Source organism: Miniopterus schreibersii, assembly GCF_964146895.1.
Source record: "Miniopterus schreibersii genome assembly, chromosome: 17".
Classification (NCBI taxonomy): Eukaryota; Metazoa; Chordata; class Mammalia; order Chiroptera; family Miniopteridae; genus Miniopterus; species Miniopterus schreibersii.
The window spans coordinates 42976421-42988968 of NC_138117.1; positions in this window are offsets into that span (position 1 = coordinate 42976421).

Consider the following 12548-nt stretch of genomic DNA (forward strand, 5'->3'; position numbering starts at 1 on the left):
GTGAGCCTGCCCAGGGCCCAGAGCCATGCTCAGCTTGTCTGAGCCTTAGCTTTCTCGAACTGCTGCCAGGGGACTCTTCTGTCTCCAGCTAAGATCTCCTTCAGTGAACCTCCCCCCCCCACACACACACAGGCACACACACACACAGTACATACATGCACACACCCACTGAAGGAGAGGGCCTCCCAGGCAGAGGCTCCCTGGCCCAGTAGAAAAGCCCTGAGATTTGGGGTCCTGTGGACCTGGCTTCCAGTCTCAGCCACACTCTGGCTAAGGGTGGTCTTGTCCTGGAAGATTTGGTTGTCGACCCTCAGGAGAATGATGTGATCCCCTCGCAGCTCCTCCCCCCATGGCCACACCAGGTGAGGCAGCTCTGGGCAGGTAAACAGCCTGCAGTTCATGGTTGTTTTTATTTAAAGGACCCTGGGATTAATCTAAGTTCAGCACGTGACTCATTTTCACCCCTATCCATGCCCAGCCCACTTTCATTTCTCACCTACTCACTGGAGTGGGCTGAATGGGGCCCCACAAGATGTGTCCATGACGTAAACCTCAAAAACTGTGGGTGTGACCTCATTCAGAAAAAGAGTCTTTACAGCTGTAATTCAGTTAAGGATCTCAAAGTAGGATACACAAAAACTTAGGGTGGGGAGGGACAACCCATAGGTAACTGGGTACCTGCCGCCTCCTGCAACCACATCAAAATTACAACTAAAATACAGAAACACCATCACTCAGAACCCCCTGAAATCTGGCTGGACAGAAGCCCTAGAACCAGGGAACTGAAGCAGCATCGAGACCGATAGGAGGGGCGGAGACGCTGGGAGATCAGGGCTGAATCCCAGAGACTCAGCCGCGGGCTCACATCTGGTGCCACGGTTTAAACCTGGGAGGGACATCTCGGCTGTGGTGGTTTCCTGGAGGAGCAGGGGTCCCAGCCCCCATCAGGCCCCCAGCCCAAGGTTCTAGGGCTGGGAAAAGAAGTTCCCACACCTTTGGACTGTGAAAACCAGCGGGGACTGTGGCTGAGGGACACAGAGGCTGCGGGAGTCCCAGGCAGTTCCTCTTAAAGGGCCCGCATATGGACTCACTCAGATGTGCTCCCTCTGAGCTCCAACACTGGACAGCAGCTCGAAAGGAACCTGGGACATTCAGGAAGGAACTAACTTTCCTGGAATTGGGGAAAGAGCTGGAGGAGCAGCTTTCTCACAGACAGAAGACCTGGCAGAGGCCATTACTCTTTTGACTAGCCCTCCCCCTACAGAGCCGGCAAACAGGAGCCTTTTTTGAATCTCCATCAACCTGACTCACACCTTCAGCCCCACCTTGGTGATTCCTGGGGACCCCACCCCTCCCTACTTGCAAGCTCATCTAAGCCATTTCCAGTGGCTTTTCTATGCAAGTGGCCTCTCTAACCTCAGGCTAAGGACTTGCCTAAAATCTCTCAAACAAGCAGCAGCCGGCTTCAGCATGCCCCATACCTCTTGATAAGTGACCCCAGGTCTGGCACTAGTAGCAGCCTGCATTGGTTCATAGCTTGGGGTCTCCTGGACACTGCCAAGCCCAGCACAAGTAGAAGCTACCTACAGATTGCTGTGTAGTTCATCCTGGGTGGCCCAAGGAATAGGCAGAAGGCTGACTTTGCACCTCCTGGGAGGCCCCAGAGACAGTGCACCCGGTGGTCAGCTTCGACCACGCAGGAATTCAGCCCACATCCACAAGTGACACACTCAGGGGCACACTTGGTGAACACCAAAGCTCCACTGAAGTAAATCCTACTCCATGGGAGCATCTCCTGCAAAACAGCTCTTTGGCTGTAGTTGCAGCTGGTCCTGACAGCTGATTGGCCTGGGGGTCAGTTCCTCCCAGTGATGCCAATAGCAACCAAGTCTCAACTACAACAGGACAGTGCACATAGGGGAGCACCTAGAAGGCCCAGCTCAGGTGACTGGGGAGACTGAGCCACTGAACCCTACAGAACACCTACTACACAAAGCCACTCTACAAATTCCTGGAGACATAGTAGCTCTACCTAATACATAGAAACAAACACCAGGAAGCAGCCAAAATATGGAGGCAAAGAAATATGTCACAAACAAAGAAGAGAAGAAATCTCCAGGAAAAAAATGAAATTAAGTGGAACCAAGCAAACTACTAGATACAGAGTTAAGAATGATGGTTATAAGGATGCTCAAGGATATTAGTAAGACTACTAAGGAAACTAGTGAGACCATCGATGACATAATAAAGAGCCAGTCAGAAATGAAGGCTACACAAACTGAAATGAAGAATAATTTACAGGGAATCAACAGTAGAGTAAAGGACGCTGAGAATCAAATCAGCAATTTGGAACATGAGGAAGCAAAAAACATCCAACCAGAAGAGCAAAAAGAAAAAAGAATCTAGACATATGAAGATAGTGTAAGGAGTCTCTGGGACAACTTAAAGTGGCCCAACATTCACATTATGGGGGTGCCAGAAGGAGAAGAAAGAGAGCAATAATTGAAAACCTATTTGAAAAAATGACAGAAAATTTTTCCTACCTGGGGAAAGAAATAGACTTACAAGTCCAGGAAGCACAGAAAGTCCCAAATAAGAGGAACCCAAAGAGGCCCACAGCAAGACACGTCATAATTAAAATACCAAAGGTTAAAGACAGAGAGAATCTTAAAAGCAGCAAGAGAAAAGCCATTAGTTACCTACAAGGGAGCACCCATATGACTGTCAGCTGATTCTCAACAGAAACCTTGCAGGCCAGAAGGGAGTGGCAAGAAATATTCAAAGTGATGAAAACAAGAACCTACAACAAGATTGCTCTACCAGGCAAAGCTATCATTTAGAACTGAAGGTCAGATAAAGAGCTTTACAGATAAGAAAAAGCTAAAGGAATTCATCACCCCCAGACCATCACTACAGGAAATGTTGAAGGGTCTTCTTTAAGAAGAAGCTAATGAACAAAAGAATCTGATGAACAAAATAGGCCCAGAGACACTGAAGCATGCACCAGACAGTTATATCTCAGAGAGAAGAGGGAAGGGGGTGGAAGATGGGAAGAGATTAACCAAATAAGTTACATGCATATATGCATAACCCACGGACACAGACAGTAATGGGCTGAAGGCCTGGGGAGGTGGTGGGAGCGAGGTGGAGGTCAATGGGGGGGAAAATGGGACACCTGTAATACTTTCAACAATAAAGATAAATAAATAAAAAACTTAGCGTGGGCCCTAAAGACAATGGCTGCTGTCCTCGTAGGACATAGAACAGAAGAGGACACAGGCCAGGAATGCCCTGTGATGACAAAAACAGGCTGGAGCCACTAGAGTCTGGAAGAGGCAGGAAGGATCCTCCCTGGACCAGACACCTTGATTTCAAACTGTGGTCCCCAGAACTGGGAGAGAATGGGTTTCTGCAGTTTTGAGCCGCTTATTGGTGACAATTTGTTGCGGCAGCCCCAGGGAACTCACGCACTTACTGGGCCTGCAATTTGTAAATTGTGATAAGCACCCGTAACCCCCAGCAGCACAGAGCTGGGCACAGAGTATGACTCTATTGTCTCCCATGTTCCAGTCGCCTGCTCCCCAACAAGGTACCCTTCATTTCCAATTGGTTGTTTTTGCCGATGAAAGAGACGTCATTACATCCTCTGCGATGTTGAGCAGCCTTCCCAGGTGACTTTGGCAAAGACACTTCAAAGGGACCCAGGTTTCTTGTTGTCAACATAACAGCTGGGATCTGACCCTGGCTCAGCCTCCGCTGGACACTGATGTGGCAGTAGCCACTGCGCCTGCCTAGGTGGAAGCCCGAGGATTACCAGGAGCTTCTGATACAAGGCAATTTCTAAGCCTTTTTCAATTCTTTCTGGAACACTGTACAGTATAAATAAATAAATGCAATTTCTATCTGCCCTCCCCAAACTGGGCAGCTTCCAAGCCCATGGCTAAGGGCTCAGGAAATTGCCACCAGCCCCAGGGCTGTCCCCTAACAGCACAGAGGATGCCATCCCTGCAGGTCCCGCAGTGCCAGCGGCTTCCCCTCAGCCTGCTGCCAGGAGCAATGGGGCGCTGCAGAAAAGCCGTCTCTTCACGCCCGTTTCTTTGCGAATCCTCACCAGACAACTATTAATCCTCAGTCATACTTTCATCTAGTGTTTATTTTCTCTCTTTCTCCCCACAAGACTGGTAATATCAATATAGCAGCTGTCACGGGTCGTTACCAACTGCATCTTCCCCTATTCCGGCGAAATAAGGCCAGATAGCAAGTGACAGGAGGAGCTGTCCAATCGACAGACAGCTTATCTGGGGATCAGAGGGAGCTGTCCCAGGAGATGACACTGTGCTGTCACATCTGGGGGTGTATCTCCCCCAACAAAGGGCGCCAATTCCCCACGGGCAGCCAACACCCAGCGCCCACACACATGGCAACTCCTTGCCAGTCAGCAGCAGTCCCAGCCCAGGGACCAGGTCTCATCCAGGAGAGGTGACAAACAGGGGACTAGAGGGCCTGAGTACTTCCATATGGCCATTCAGACGAAGCCCCATGGTGCCTTTTGACAGCCAAATGATGGCAGGCCACCACCCCTTTCTCAGACGCTGCCATGGAGATCACCTGAGGTGCAAACCTCCCCAGCTCAGGACAGAGCAGAGCTACAGTCACCATGAGTGACAGCCGTGACGGGGTTAGACCTGTAGCAGTGGCAGTGGTCCTGCTGGTCAAAGTGACCAAAGGCAGAGGAGGCCAGGGCAGCATATGGCCCCTGCATGTCTCAGGCTCAGCTGAACCTTGACCCCTCTCATCATTGCCCAGTCCTCATCACACCACAGCTCCCATGGGGAGCCCCACCGGAGTCCACGTCCACCTGTGATGATGCACACCACCCCTGCTCCCCCAGTCCCTGAGCTCAGGAAGGACAGTTCCCAGCCTCACTCACCTGCCGAACTCCCGCTCTGGCCAGCTGATGACAACCCTCAGGGGGCACTCAGTGACCACAGTTTGTTGAGCTGACCCGCTGCCCATTCCACTGTCCTGAATATCCCCTTTGTACCTGCTTTGTGGCATTGCCAACACTTAAGGCCACCCCACCCCAGACATTGAGCTCTGGGAGGCAGTGACCTGTTTGTCCCTAGTATGGTGGCCAGCACACCGCAGGTGGACATTAAAGGCGACAAGGGGAAAGACAGTCCATGGAACCCAACTGTCACACGGAGGTGGTGACAAGCACTAAGCTAGCTGAGCCCTCTGTGTGAGACTTATCCACCCTGGACGCCATCCAAACACCCAGTCCATCTGGCTCATCCATCAGCCTCACAGCACCCTGACTTCACCCTCTGTGGCTGATTGAACTGAACAGTGGGAGTGGAGACTGTTGGTGGCCATGGCCAGAGACCACAAGGGACAGCGAAAGCAGAAGCAGCAACATCCACAGAACAGTCTGTGTGGTTCCCACCTTGAAAACCCCTCTCATTCATGGAATGCCACACTGGTGGCCCCTCCCTGGGCCAAAGGCAGCCTCAGCCCACATGACAGTGTGCCCCAGGCAGGAGGCCAGGGATGAGCCTCCACATGGCCCAGTGCCCTTAGTGAACCTCACCTGGGAACACAGTCCTGTTAAGTTCACCCGTCTGACTCCACATGTCCTCAGTTATTGAGGCCAGAGACAGACAGACAGAAGTTGGAGCAGGAGGAAACCAGGACAGGCAGGAAACACTGGCTCCGCAAGACCCCAGGATGAGAAGCACTTCTGCCGTGTGCACTTGTCACCCACTCATCCCATGTGACCCTGGCAGTATGTGTTGGCAGTGAGGATGTGGCAGTGGTGGTGAACTTGGGGGCTCTGGGTTCCTTAGCTGTCATCATGATGACAAGTTTCTCCCCTCTCCATCTTAGTGCCCACAAAGCACTCTGGCTCATGCTGAGATGGTGGTGATACGCTGAGGGCATTGGCAGTCATGACACTGATAATGAGAGGTGAGAATGATGGTGACGATAGTGGTGGAAAGGGTCATGGTGATGCTGGCAGCGTTGGTCACAATGGTGATGGTGAAAACTTGGGCTCTCTGAGATGATGGTAATGTGAAGATGAGGTTGATGGGCATTATATTATGAATGGCAGTGATGATGTGTAAAGATGGTGATGGAGGGTGAGGCCATGCTGATGGGGTTTCTCGTCATGATGATGGTGATGGTGGTGGTGGTGGTGGTGGTGGTGATGGTGATGGTGATGATGGTGATGATGGTAGTGATAGTGGTGGTGAAGGTGGTAGTGATAGTGGTGGTGGTGGTAGTGATAGTGGTGGTGAAGGTGGTAGTGATGATGATAGGGATGATGGTGGTGATGGTGATGATGATGGTGATGGTGATGGTGGTGATGGTGGTGGTGGTGATGGTGGTGGTGGTGATGGTGATGGTGGTGATGGTGGTGGTGGTGGTGGTGAGGTGGTGATGGTGATGGTGGTGGTGGTGATGGTGGTGGTGGTGGTGGTGATTGTGGTGGTGGTGATGGTGATGGTGATGGTGGTGGTGGTGGTGATGGTGATGGTGATGGTGGTGGTGGTGAGGTGGTGATGGTGATGGTGGTGGTGAAGGTGGTGGTGGTGGTGGTGGTGATGGTGATGGTGATGGTGGTGGTGGTGACGGTGATGGTGGTGGTGGTGGTGGTGGTGATAATGGTGATGGTGATGGTGATGGTGGTGGTGAAGGTAGTAGTGATTATGGTAGTATGATGATAGGGATGATGGTGGTGATGGTGGTGGTGGTGATGGTGGTGGTGGTGGTGGTGGTAATGGTGGTGGTGGTGGTGGTGGTGACGGTGATGGTGATGGTGGTGGTGTTGATGGTGATGGTGGTGAGGTGGTGGTGGTAGTGATGGTGGTGGTGGTGGTGACGGTGATGGTGATGGTGATGGTGGTGGTGTTGATGGTGATGGTGGTGAGGTGGTGATGGTGGTGATGGTGGTGGTGGTGGTGGTGGTGATGGTGATGGTGATGGTGATGGTGGTGATGGTGGTGGTGGTGGTGATGGTGGTTGTGGTGGTGGTGGTGGTGGTGATGGTGATGGTGGTGGTGGTGGTGGTGGTGGTGATGGTGGTGATGGTGATGGTGGTGATGGTGGTGATGGTGGTGATGGTGGTGGTGATGGTGGTGGTGATGGTGATGGTGATGGTGATGGTGGTGATGGTGAGGTGGTGATGGTGGTGATGGTGGTGGTGGTGAAGGTGGTGGTGGTGATGGTGGTGGTGGTAGTGATTATGGTAGTATGATGATAGGGATGATGGTGGTGATGGTGGTGGTGGTGATGGTGGTGGTGATGGTGGTGGTGGTGATGGTGGTGGTGATGGTGGTGGTGGTGATCGTGGTGATGGTGGTGATGGTGGTGGTGATGGTGGTGGTGGTGATGGTGATATTGGTGATGGTGATGGTGGTGGTGAAGGTGGTAGTGATTATGGTAGTATGATGATAGGGATGATGGTGGTGATGGTGGTGGTGATTCTCATACCTGGAATGCTCTGACAGGGCCCTCGAGCCACCACGTGGGAATAAAGTGCTTTCTTATCCCCCAAAAATTATACTGCTGTGTTTTCAGGTGTCCTATTGTTATGTTTATCCGTAGCAGTGTGTTTGAAGGATATAAAGAAGTCACAGAAGTGTGATGAGGAACACACTTGATTATGATTATGAATTCTTTGCAGCTGTTTAGAGAACTCTGCATTCTATTGAGACATTGTTGTGTCCCACCCGTAGCACATCCACCCTGACCAAGAACTTCTGTCTACAGTGTCAAAAATGCAACGTTTGTGTGGCTCATCTTATTTTGTTTCGAGAGGGAAACACTCTGCAAAGTTGACATTTGTGATAATATATTATGTCAGGTGAAACAGGGAAGAAGTTAATTAAAGTCAGAGAGATAATTAATGGAGATCCAGTGCACATTAGCGATCATTACCTCATCTGAGAAGAGTAATTAACATGGCGTGGCTGGTGTTTCTCTATTCTCCGAGGTGGCGTGTTGACATAGCACATAAGTCACTCTATGTTGGAGAGGCAACCCTCCCTCCGCGGCAGTGGGCACAGTCGAACACATCCACCGTGGTGACTGAGCTTTGAAAGCCACATGGCCCATGCAAAACCCAGTGTTCGGGGAGCCTGGCCATCACGGGCGGCCACCAACTGTTAGGGAACCAGAGCTGAGCACCTTCAACCAGCTGCTGAGCCTCAGTTCTCCCATTTGTGGAATGGGAGCTAATAGCTGCAGCCCCTCATCCCAGCCCCTCCCGGGAAAGGCCCGGGTTCGAGCCTCTGCTGAGAGCCGTGACTGCAGAGGCAGGTAACCAGGCAGTGTAATTGACCTGAAGCTAAATGCTTTCTTAAGACAGTTTAAATTCGTCAGAGGACCTGCACACCACACAGCATCACAAGCCTTGGAGTGTGGGACCCCAGCCCTACATGCCAGAAGTTTCCAGAACACTGGCTTCTCCCTCTGCCACGTGGGGACAAGGACCCGGGCGGGCGTGGCTCTGGCCTCCCTCAGAGGATGATGAGGATGCCAAGCATGCTCAGGCCCCCACACCCACGCCCAGCCTGCCCTCTCCCCTCATCTGCCCAGGGTCCAAGTTACAGTGGAGCTTCAAGAAGTGCGTGGCCATTTGGATGCACAAAACAGCCGGAACTACAATGTCTTCGAGTTCTGTCGCCAAGCAGGACTCAGTCAGCTGTATAGTTCGAAACTTGTTCATTGACCAGCACGCAACAGACAGATGCCCGCCTCCGTGGGCCTGGTGTCTGGCAGGGGAAGGAGGTGGCCAGGGAGTCCGGCAGTTATGCCGCGGGGCTGAGGCCAGGCAGGGCCCGGATGAGCAGGGCGGGCGCAATTTCACAACTATCAGTCACCAGACATCCTGCAGGAAGAGCATCGGGCCGAGGGCACAGAAGCGCAGGAGCCCTGTGACTGGGCATCTTCAGGAGTGGGGAGGAGGCCCTCAGGGCCGGGAACCATGGAGATGGCCCGCACCCGCCCAGTCTTGGCTCCACTACTGGACTGCCAGCTCTCAGGGTCCGCACCCCTCCTCCTGCTTGCACAGGGGAAGCTGTGCCTCCAGAGGCTCAGCAAATGCTCATGGATTTACTAGACCTGCCAGAGGTGGAGGCGAAATGAGAAGGCAGTCACAGCCTTGGGTGTGCTCGTGCAGATAACAGAGCAGAGCTCAGGGTGGCCTGCGGTTCTGGGCTCGTCTGGCTCAACAAAAACAAATTGCTGACGGTTCTGCCTAATTAACAATCTCTGGTAATTAGAGCTTAAACTTCACAGGATTCGTGGACCTGGAGTTTCAAAAATAGCAGTAGACATGCTATTGTGGTGGTGATGATAACGTGGAAAGGGTCGTGGTGATGCTGGCAGCGTTGGTCACAATGATGGTGGCGAAAACTTGGGCTCTCTGAGATGATGGTAATGTGAGGACGGGGTTGACAGGCATTATATTATGAATGGCATTCTATATATAATGCCAACTGTCACACTGAGTTGGTGACAAGCCACCTCATAATTAACAATCTCTGGTAATTAGAGCTTGTTACCTGCCAGTGTTTTCTGCCCGTCCTGGTTCCCTCCTGCTCCAACTTCTGTCTGTCTGTCTCTGGCCGCAATAACTGAGGACATGTGGGGTCAGATGAGTGAACCTAACAGAACTGTGTTCCCAGGTGAGGTTCACTAAGGGCGCTGGGCCATGCGGAGGCTTGTCCCGGGGCCTCCTGCCTGGGGCACACTGTCATGTGGGCTGAGGCTGCCTCTGGCCCAGGGAGGGGCCACCAGTGTGGCATCCCATGAATGAGAGGGGTTTTCAAGGTGGGAACCACACAGGCTGTCCTGTGGATGTTGCTGCTTCTGCCATGAGCACAAACATGGGTGACGGGGGGGTCTCGGTGGGGGGGCTGCTCACAGCGCTCAGCACCCAGTGATGAGTGACTTCACCTTCGTGGCACCGGCCTCTCTGAAGGCAGAGCCCTTGCTTTCTGTCCAGCGTCCAGCATCTTCAGCATTGGGAACAACGAAATACTCAGATTTCAGAGGCCTGAAATGTTATTTATTGACCTTGAGATGAATTAGTAAGTGAATGAATGGTCATTTCCTGAATGTGTATTGTTCACCTCTCTGCTGGTCAGGATCCTTCCAGAGTTTAGGGAGGCTCACCCCAAATGTCCTTTCCTTTATGAGGTGTTTCAGTCTGCCCTGAGCCTATGACAGCCCTGAAATGGTTCTTCCATCCCCAAGGTGAAGTTCACCAAACACCATGTCACTATCTGTCCCCATAAAAGTCAAAATGCCCCAGCCCCTCCTCTAGGAAGCTGACCAGAGTCTCAGTATTCCTGCTGAGAAATGAATTCATTCCAGAAGAAATGAATGACCCCATTAGCAGGGAGTCCAGGGGACCTGAAGGACCCACACACTTATTGGCTTTGGGAGCTGGAATGTGGAGGAATGGGGACGCCATCCAGGGTGCCAGCCACAGGTGAGGTCACAGATGAGTCAGCAAGACCAGGCAGTAGCAGTTTGTTTCCTAGGCCTAATCCTCAGACAGTTGTCATCTCTTAGTTCTGGAGACTGGAGTCTGAAATCAAGCTCAGGGAGGGACCTGTTCCTCCTGAAGGCTCCAGGGAGATTCCAGGCTGCTCTCCCGGCTCCAGTGTCCCCAGCAGTCCCAGAAGGCTTTCCTTCTGTGCTGCATCACCCAGTCCGGTCTTCATGTGGCTGCTCCTCTGTGTCTCTGATCCCTCCTTTTCTCTCCCCTAAGGAGACTCATCATTGGATACCCTAATCCAAGATGAGCCCATCTGGACATCTAACATCTGCAAAGGCCTTTATTCCAAATAAGTTCATGTCTCAAGGTTTTGAGTGAACTGGGATTTTCCAACCCACTATGAGCCCCAACAAGGGAGGGATGCAGGAACTGTCAAAGGAGGTCCCAGGCAGTCTGGACACGTGCCCTTCTGTTCTCCCCTTTCAGAAATGAACACTCTGGTCAGGGGATGCAAGGCCCACTTGGAGCCAAGCTCCAATAGCTAACCTCCACTCTGGTGGGCAGGATGGCCTTAGACCATGAAGTCCTACCAGCCTCCATCTGAGGGTCCCAGGAGGCTCGGGACCCTCTGCGAAGTCTGTGCCCTCACTGACCCCAGAGTCTCGCCTTCCCTCATGGCCAGACCCTCCCGAACCCACCTGTGTCAGGATCCCTACCACAGGTGCACCTGAGAATCACCTGGGATGCTTTGTAAAAGGTGCAGACACAGGCCCTTCCTAGAGAATCTGAGGGTCAGCCTGGTGAGGGGGTCTCAAGTTCCCCAGGACAGAGCTGCAAATCTAGATCATGAACTGACCACAGGGAGAGAGACTGGCTTGGGACAAAACAGGCTGAAGGCCACCACAGACCTGCAGGCACAGGACCCTGGAAAAGTTTAGGAAACACCCTGGAAGACATCTCAGCTGCTTGTCCTTCAGGCTGGAAAATGGAACAAGTAGAGAGAAAGCGAATGTGACAGGAGAGACTGAGGGGGGAGGGGCTGTCCCCATGGTGAGGACTTCTCCCCTGATCTCCCTCAGGCTGGAGGGAAGCCCCTGCAGACCCCCATGCCCACCCAGGGCCCAGCCTGCCAGCACTGGGCAATAGGCAGGAGGAGGGACAGCTGCTGCCAGGGAAGTGATTTTAATTCTCTGGTGCATCGTTCAGTGGGCAGCACAGCCCCCAGCCACGTTTATTCTTTGTTTCCCCCCCGGGACAGGCTCATGCACAGCCAAGGAGGTGTGACTCTTTTATGCGTGCTGCGGCCAGAGTAAAAGAAGCCAGGTGATGTCACCAGTGCACAAGCTCATATTGCAGAGAAAGCAATAGAGTGAGGACCCCACGGCGCGGGAGCTGTGGGCACAGAAGGGAAGTGGGGAGGCAGCTGGCCCTGATCACCGAGGCAGCGCGAGCCTGAGCACCTCCATGCTCCATGTCCCGAAAACGGCGTCTAAGGCCACAGGGCTGCTGGACTCAGCCTCCTGAACGAATTCCTTCAATTACGAGACACCAAGAGCAATGGTGAGGCCTGGTGCAGAGGTGCCACCTCCAGGGTGGCTTCTGCCCTCTGACCACCTGAACTGTCTGGGCCCTTTCCTCCAGGAGGCAGGAGGACTGGGCAGGGAGCCAGAGGGGGCCTCCACCCACCCCACTTGCCGCTCGTCCTTGAGGTCCACCCCCAGGCTGCAGTAGGGACAAAATCCTCAATGCATCGCCATGGCATGGGCTCCAGGCCTAGGTGGCTGCATTACGTTTTGTAAGATGTTACCAGTGGGGAGACGGGAAGGGGGTGCGGGTCGCTCTGCATTATTTCCTACAAGTTCATGTGAAGCCGCAATTATTTCAAGCTTCCAACAGAAATCTGTGCCCTCTGCCTCTTCCCACCTTCACACTCCCCCTCCCCCCGCCTCCTCCCCCTCTCCTTCCACCCCCTCCTCCCTCTCCCCCTGCTCCCCTTCAGCCTCCCACTTGCAAGACCCACCAGGATGAGAGGGAAGTG